Here is a 9,320-nt window from a genome sequence, read left to right as displayed (position 1 = left end):
TGTGCACCAGGCACTGTGCCAGGTGCTGGGGATACAACAGAGAATAAGATGGATTTATGAAGCTGAAAATCTAATGTGGAATTATTTGAATTACTGTTAACTATTTAATAGCAATTTAAATTGCAATAGGGATAAGTATTAACAGGAAAAAAGTGGTATTTGGAGTGGATAAAAAGGGAAAGCCCTTACCTAGTCTTGGAGAGTGGTGCAGGGTGGGGAGTGCTCATGGAAGGCTTTCTTTTTTTTTTTTTTTTTGAGGAAGATTAACCCTGAGCTAACATCTGCCTCCAATCCTCCTCCTCTTTTTGCTGAGGAAGACTGGCCCTGAGCTAACATCTGTGTCCATCTTCCTCTACTTTATACGTGGGATGCCTGCCACAGCATGGCTTGACAACTGGTGCGTAGGTCCACACCCAGGATCCGAACAAGCGAACCCCAGGCCGCCAAAGCAGAACATGCGAACTTAACCACTGTTCCACAGGGCTGGCCCCAAGAAAGGCTTTCTCGAGAAAATAATGTTTTATCTGAGACTTGATAGATGTGTAGGAGTGTGCCAGGCAGAAAAAGAAGGGAAGAACATTCTAGGCAAAGAAAACAGAATATTCAAAAACCCTTTATTAGGAAAGCCGTAACTAAAATCAACCAGCCTGCATGGAGCCTTGGAGACTTAGGGTGCAAAAGGAAGCTAGAGAAACGAGTAGGGACTAGACCACATGGAGTCTGGTGGGCAATGTCAAGGATTTGGTATTCACTGATTCATTGATGGGCAGCCACCAAACGGTTTTAAGTGAAATTAGGATTGATTTGACCAGATTTGTGGGTTTTGGGGGCGGAGGGGGTTTATTGTTTTTATTTGTGAAGAAGATGGTCCCTGAGCTAACATCTGTGCCAATCTTCTTCTGTTTTATAAGGGATGCCACCACAGCGTGGTTTGACGAGCAGTGTCAGGTCCGCACCCGGGATCCAAACCAATGAACCCTGGGCTGCTGAAGCAGACCACGTGAACTTAACCACTATGCCACCGGGCCAGCCCCTGAATTTGTGTTTTTAAACAATCACTCTAGCTATTACATGGAAGAGGGTGTTTTAGTTAGGTTATAGTTTTGACTAAGTGTAACACAGATGCAAAATAACAATGGCTTAAATAAGACAAAATTTTATTTCTCTCCCATGTGAAAGTCTGACCTGGAATTGGACGTTGTTCTGAAAAGTCATTAGGAACCCAGGCTCCATCTATCTTGTTTTTCTGTCATCCCTAGATTGCTGCCCTTAAGCAACAATTGATTAAGTGTTGTCCAAGATTGCACAACACCAAAGCCACATATCAACCAGCAAGAAGGGCACAACCTAGAAATTCTATATATCACTTCCATTCTTGTTCCCTTAATAAGAACTTAGTCCAATGGCCACATTTAGCTGCAAAGGAGGTTGGGTGAGTGAGTCTTTTTTTTTCTAGGTGGCTGTGTGCCCAGCTAACAAGTCTATTGCTTTGGAAGAAAGGGTGTGGATATTGGAGGCCAACTGGTAGTTTCTGCCGCAGAAGGATTAGAGATGGTCAAGAGAGGAAACAGGATAACTAGTATAGAGGCAATTGCAGAATTCCAGGTAGGATATGATGGTGAGTTGGTCTAGCATGGTGAAGTAGAGACAGAAGAGAAATGAAGGAATTTAGGAAATGTATGAGTATAGAACCAATAGGACTAATGTATAAGAGTTAATGGAGAAGAAAGTGTAAAGAATAATGTCCAAGTTTCTAACAACCAGGAAATGAACAACCAGGAAAATGGTGGCATCACTAACTGAGATTGAAAAGACTGGAAATCTACAGATTTATGTAGGACAAGCGTAAATTCAGTTTTAAGATTCTTGTCAGGTATCCAAGTAGAAATGTTATCTAGGCCAGGCATTGGCAAACTATGGCATACTGGACAAATTTGGCTCACTGCACGTTTTTTTAACTGTTATTATTTTATTGTGGTAAAATACAGGTAACATAAAATTTACCATTCCAAGCATTTTTAAGTATACAATGTAGTGGCGTTAATTACATTCAGTGTCATGCAACCATCACCACTATTTCCAAAATTGTTCCATCACTGCAAACAGTAACCATTAAGCAATTGCTCCCCATACCCTCTTCCTCTCAGCCCCTGGTAACTCCTAATCTACTTTCTGTCTCTATGAATTTACCTATTCTAGGTATTTCATATAATTGGAACTATGCAATATTTGTTCTTTTGTATATGACATTTTACTTACCATAATGTTTTCAACGTTCACCCGTGTTGAAGCATGTATCAGAACTTCATTTCCCTGTAGCATTGAGCCCTTGAAGAATAATGTATTACAAGTTAAAAAAGTAATAACTCTGCAAGACAGAAAATCAGTGGAACTGAAAAAGAACATAGAGTACAGGAGAGAATAAATAGATTCTGAATTTGAGCATTTTAAACTATTTCTACAGAATGAGTAAGAGGCTATTAAGCAGATGCAAAATGAAGAGATGAACATTTTAACAAAACTAAATGAAAACACATTTTCAGATCATGTTTTCACATTAAAGCATGCGCTAGAGGAAGTAGAGGGCAAGTGTGTGCAGTCGGAAGTAGAATTACTGACACGTTCAGAATATCTACCACAGCTATCAAAACCTGAAATACTCTAACTCTTCATTCTGATTAAAGAAATATGGATTCAGTCAGCATTCCTCCTCAATATTCTGGCTTGGGCAAAATCATCAAGCCATCATAGTAGATGTAATTCTAAATCTTGAAACAGCACATCCTCAGCTTATAGTCTCTGGGGATAGAAAACTGTGTGATATGGAAAGAAAGAAACAAAACCTTTGTTATCACCCAAGTTCTGCCCTGCCTTTCTGGGTTCTAAGAGATTTAATTGTGATAGGCATTACTGGGAGGTAGAAGTGGGAAACAAACATAAACAGACATTGTGGGTCTGTCAACTCAGTCTTCCTGGGGACTGGCAGAATCAACCAGTAGTTCAGTGTGGATCTGGGCAATTGGGCAATATGCTGAAAGCAGTTATATTTCGTTGGGTTCTCAGAGAAGCCAGTTTCTGCCAGTAGTAAGATCCAGTAGACTGGCATTTTTCTGGACAATGAATTGAGTGGGATTTCCTTTTATAATATGAATGATAGATCTCTTCTCTATACTTTTAATGATTCTTTTATAGAAGCCATTTGACTCTATTTCTACACTGGAACAGATTTCTGAATCTCTTAAAATCTCTTCAGTAACAGATTATGAAAGATGAAGTACCTGTAAGATGATTCTGTTTCAGTTTTTAGGGCTAACTTAGCCAGTAAATTTTGTCTCAGTAATTCTGGATTCTTTTTAATTTTTACTGCTGAAAAACCAGAATAGATTTTTCTTCCTCATTTTTAGCAGCTATAATCCAATTGCATAGATGTTATGGGCATCAGTTGTCAAGTGCTTTGAATTTCTTAGATGAAATATTTGAGCATTATATTACTCGACACAACCAATAAACTGTTTTATTTTAAAATTGAAAAAAAGAACATTTTTAAGCTGAATAATATTCCAATATATGTATATACCATATTTCATTTATCCATTCATCTGTTGATAGACACTTAAGTTGTTTCCACTTTTTGGCTATTTTGAATAATACTGTAATAACTTTAGCATACAAGTATCCGTTTGATCCCCCGTTTCGAGTTCCTTTGGGTATATACCTAAGCATGGAATTGCTGGGTCATATAGTAATTCTACGTTTAACTTTTTGAGGAACCACTAAACCGTTTTCACAGTGGCTGCGCCATCTCACATTCTCACCAGGAATGTACAAAGGTTCCAATTTCTCCACATCCTAGCCAACATTTGTTATTTTCCATTGTTTTCTTTTATTATTATTGTAACCATTCTAGTAGGTGTGAAATGGTATCTTATTGTGGTTTTGATTTTCATTTCCTTAATGACTAATGATGTTGAGCATCTTTTCATGTACTTATTGGCGATTTGTATATCTTTCTTGGAGAATTGTCTACTCAAGTCCTTTATGCATTTTTAATTGGGTTATTTGTCTTTTTGTTGCTGAATTGTAGGAGTTCTTCCTATATTTTGGATGTTAAACTCTTATTAGATATGACCCGCAAATATTTTCTCCCATTCTGTGGATTGTCTTTAACTCTCTTTAGAGTATCCTTTGATGAACAAAAGTATTTAATTTTGATGAAGTCCAAGTGATCTGTTTTTCTCTTTTGTTTCTTATTCTCTTAGTGTCATATCTAAGAATCCATTGACAATCCAAGGTCACGAAAATTTTTCTCTATGCATTCTTCTAAGAGTTTTAGGGCTCTACCTCTTATATTTAGATTATTGATCCATTTTGAGTTAATTTTTGTATATAGTGTGAGGTAGGGATCCAACTTCATTCTTTTTGTATGTGGAAATCAAACAAAAAAAGTATCAACCCAATTAAAAAATGGTCAAAAAATCTGAACATACATTTTTCCATAGAAGATATACAGATGACCAACAGGCACATGAAAAGATGTTCAACATCGCTAATTATTAGGGAAATGCAAATCAAAACTACAACGACATATCACCTCACTCCCATCAGAATGGCTAAAATTAACAAGACAGGAAATAACAAGTGTTGGAGAGGATGCAGAGAAAAGGGAACTCTCATACACTGCTGGTGGGAGTGCAAACTGGTGCAGCCACTCTGGCAAACAGTGTGGAGGTTCCTCAAAATGTTAAGAATAGAACTACAATACAATCCAGCTGTTCCACTGCTGGGTATTTATCCAAAGAACGTGAAAACATGAACGCGTAAAGATATGTGCACCTTCATGTTCATTGCAGCCTTATTCACAATAGCCAAGACTTGGAAGCAACCTGGGAACCCATCAAGGGATGTATGGATAAAGAGGATGTGGTATATATACACAATGGAATACTACTCCCATAAAAAACAATGAAATCTGGCGATTTGTGACAACATGGATGGACCTTGAGAGTATTATGCTAAGCGAAATCTGTCAGAGGGAGAAAGTCAAATACTGTAAGATCTCACTCATAAATAGAAGATAAAAACAACAAACAAACACATAGAGACAGAGATTGGATTGGGGGGTTACCAGAGAGGAAAGGGGGAGGGAGGAGGGTGAAAGGGCACGTGTTTTGATTTGCATTTCCCTAATAATTAGTGATGTCGAACATCTTTTCATGTGCCTGTTGGTCATCTGTATATCTTCTTTGGAGAAATGTATGTTCAGATCTTTTGCCCATTTTTTAACTAGATTGTTACTTTTTTTGTTGTTGAGATGTATGTGTTCTTAACACATTTTGATATTAACCCCTGATCAGATATATAGTTTGCAAATATCTTCTTCCAATTGTAAGCTTGTCTTTTCATTTTGTTGATGGTTTCCTTTGCTGTGCAGAAGCTTTTTAGTATGATGTAGTCCCATTTGTTTATTTTTTATTGCTTCCCTTGCCTGGTCAGACATGGTACTTGAAAATATGTTGTTAATACTACTGTTGAAGAACATACTGCCTATGTTTTCTTCTAGAGGTTTTATGGTTTCAGGTCTTACATTCAAGTCTTTAATCCATTTAGAGTTAATTTTTGTGTATGGTGTAAGACAGCGGTCTAGTTTCATTCTTTTGCATGTGGTTGTCCAGTTTTCCCAACACCGTTTATTGAAGAGACTCTCTATTGTATGTCCCTGGCTCCCTTGTCAAAAATTAGCTGTCCAGAGATGTGTGGGTTTATTTCTGGGCTCTCAATTCTGTTCCATTGATCTGTGTGTGTGTTTTGTGCCAGTAACATGTTGTTTTGATTACTATAGCTTTGTAGTATATTTTGAAATCAGGGAGTGTAATACCTCCAGCCTTGTTCCTTTTTCTCAGGATTCCTTAGGCTATTTGGGATCTTGTGTTGTTCCATACAAATTTTAGGATTCTTTGTTGTATTTCTGTGAAAAATATCGTTGGAACTTTGATAGGGATCTCATGGAATCTATAGATTGCTTTAGGAAGTATGGACATTTTAACTGTGTTAATTCTTCCAATCCAAGAGCACAGAATATCTTTCCATTTCTTTGTGTCTTCAATTTCTTTCAATAATGTTTTATAGTTTTCAGTGTACAGGTCTTTCATCTCTTTGATTAAATTTATTTTTAGGTATTTTATTTTTTTGTTGCAATTGTAAACAGGATTGTATTATTAATTTCTCCTTCTGCTACTTTGTTATTTGTGTATAGAAGCACAACTGATTTATGTTTGTTGATTTTGTATGCTGCAACTTTACTGTATTCATTTATTATTTCTAAAAGGTTTTTGGTGGATTCTTTAGGGTTTTCTATATATAAAAATCATGTCATCTACCAATAGTGACAGTTTCACTTCTTCCTTTCCAATTTGGATCCCTTTTATTTCTTTTTCTTGCCTGATTACTCTGGCTAGTACTTCCAATACTATGTTAAATAAAAGTGGTGAAAGTGAGCATCCTTGTCTGGTTCATGTTCTTAGAGGGATAGCTTTCAGTTTTTCTCCATTGAGTATGGTATTAGCTGTGGGTTTGTCATATCTGGGCTTTATTACATTGAGGTATTTTCCTTCCATACCCATCTTATTCAGAGTTTTTATCATAAATGGAAGTTGTGTCTTGTCAAATGCTTTCTCTTCATCTCTTGAGATGATCATGTGATTTTTATTCTTCATTTTGTTAATGTAGTATATCACATTGATTGATTTGTGGATGTTGAACTATCGTTGCATCCCTGGAATAAATCCTAGTTGATCATAGTGGATGATCTTTTTAATGTATTGTTGTATTCAATTTGCCAGTATTTTGTTGAGGATTTTTGCATCTACATTCATTAGTGGTATTGGCCTTTAATTTTTTTTGTGTGTGTGTTGTCCTTGTCTGGTTTTGATACCAGGGTTATGTTGGCCTTGTAGAATGAGTTAGTAAGTTTCCTCTCCTCTTCAAATTTTTGGAAGAGTTTGAGGAGTTTAAGTATTAAGCCTTCTTTGAATGTTTAGTAGAATTCACCAGGGAAGCCATCTGGTCCTCGACTTTTATTTTTTGGGAGTTTATGGTTATTGTTTTGATCTCCTTACTCGTGATTGGTCTATTCAAATTACCTATTTCTTCTTCATTTAGTTTTGGAAACTTCTATGATTCTAAGAATTTGTCCATTTCTTCTAGATTATCTAATTTGTTGGCGTGTAGCTTTTTGTCTCTTATAATCTTTTGTATTTCTGAGATGTCTTTTGTAATTTCTCCTCTTTCATTTCTTATTTTATTTATTGAGCCTTCTCTCTTTTTTTCTTGGTGAGTCTAGTTAAAGGTTTGTCAGTTTTGTTTATCTTTTCAAGGAACCAGCTCTTAGTTTCACTGATTTTTTTCTATCTATTGTTTTTTAGTCTCTATTTCATCTATTTCTGCTCTGATTTTTATTATTTCCTTCCTTGTACTGATTTTGAGCTTTGTTTGTCCTTTTTCTAGTTCCTTTAGGTGCACTCTTAGATTGTTTATTCGAGATTTTTCTTGTTTTTCAAGTAGGCCTGTATTGCTATAAACTTCCCTCTTACAACCATGTTTGATGTATCAAGTAAATTTTGGCATGTTGTATTTTCATTCTCATTTATCTCCAGGTATTTTTTGATTTCTCCTTTGATTTCTTCATTGATGCATTTTCTGTTCAGTAGCATTTTGTTTAATCTTCATATATTTGTGGCTTTTCTGATTTTCTTCCAGTAGTTGATTTTTAGTTTCATGCTTTTCTGGTCAGAGAAGATGCTTAGTTTTATTTCAATCTTCTTAAATTTATTGAGACTTGTTTTGTGGCCTATATGTGATCTATCTTGGAGAATGTTGCAGGTACATTTGAAAAGAATGCGTATTCTGTGGTTTTTGAATGGACTGTTCTGTATACATTTACTTAGCCTATCTGGTCTAATGTGTCATTTATGGTCAATCTTTCCTTATTGATCTTCTGCTTGGATGATCTATCCATTGATGTAGGTGGAGTGTTAAAGTCCTCTAGTATTATTATGTTACTGCCTATTTCTCCTTTCATGTCTGTTAATAATTGCTTTATATATTTAGGTGTTTCTATGTTGGGCATATAGACATTTAGAAGTGTTATATTCTCTTGTTATCTTCCTGTTTTTTGCCTTGAGGAAGATTAGCCCTGAGCTAACCTCTGTGCCATTCTTCCTCTATTTTGTATGTGGATCGCTACCACAGCATCGTTGACAAGTGGTGTAGGTGTGCACTCAGGATCCAAACCCGTGAACCTGGGCTGCCAAAGCAGAATGCACCAAACTTAACCACTACGCCATGGGTCCGGCCCCAGTACTTATGTCTTTTGACCTTCATATTAGATTCATGAGTGGTTGATCTGCTAACTTTACTGTATATTTACCTTTACCAGCGATTTTTTTTTTGGATAATATTCTTAATCCTATTTGTGGTCTTTTCCTTTCCACGTAAATAAGTCTCTAGCTTTTCTTGTAAGGTTGGTTTCTTGGTGATAAACTCCTTTAGTTTTCGCTTGTCTGGAAAACTCTTTGCCTCTCCTTCCATTCTGAATGATAACTTTGCCAGGTAGAGTATTCTTGGCTGTAGGTTTTTCCCTTTCAGCACTTTAAATATATCATGCCACTCCCTTCAAGCCTGTAAGGTTTCTGCTGAGAAATCAACTGATAGCCTTATGGGGTTTCCTTTGTATGTAACTTGTTGCCTTTCTCTTGCAACTGTTAGTATTCTCTCTTTGTCTTTAGTTCTTCACATTTTAATTATAATGTGTCTTGGTGGGGGCCTCTTTGGGTTCATCTTGTTTGGTGCTCTCTGTGCTTCCTGTACCTGGACGTCTGTTTCCTTCCTTATGTTAGGAAAGATTTCAGCTATTATTTCTTTGAATAGATTTTCTATCCCTATGTCTCTCTCTTCTCCTTGGACATCTATAATATGGATATTAGTGCACTTGATGTTGTCCCAGAGATCCTTTAGACTGTGCTTGTTCTTTTTAATTCTTTTTTCTGTTTGGCTTGGGTGATTTCCTCTAGTCTTTCATCCAGTTCACTGATGTGTTCTTCCGTATCATCTACTCTGCTATTGATTCCCTCCAGTGAATTTTTCATTTCCCTTATTTTGTTCTTCAGTTCTGATTGGTTCTTTATTATATGTTCCAATTCTTTGTTGAAGTTCTCACTGTATTCATCTATTCTTCTCCCAAGATCAGTGAGCTTCCCTATGACTACTAATTTGTACTCTTTATCAAGTGGATTATCTCTGTTTCGTTTAGTTCTTTTTCTGAG

General features: G+C 36.3%; 1 pseudogene; it reads left to right on the top strand.

The window, feature by feature from the left end:
• The first annotated feature begins 2,263 nt into the window (after window positions 1–2,263).
• On the top strand, window positions 2,264–3,273 carry LOC103566512 (tripartite motif-containing protein 60-like; annotated as a pseudogene).
• Window positions 3,274–9,320: the final 6,047 nt, after the last annotated feature.

The sequence above is a fragment of the Equus przewalskii genome, chromosome X, assembly GCF_037783145.1.
Source record: "Equus przewalskii isolate Varuska chromosome X, EquPr2, whole genome shotgun sequence".
Lineage (NCBI taxonomy): Eukaryota > Metazoa > Chordata > Mammalia > Perissodactyla > Equidae > Equus > Equus przewalskii.
The sequence above is the reverse complement of the archived record's forward strand: the minus strand, read 5'-3'. Positions and strand labels throughout refer to the sequence as shown.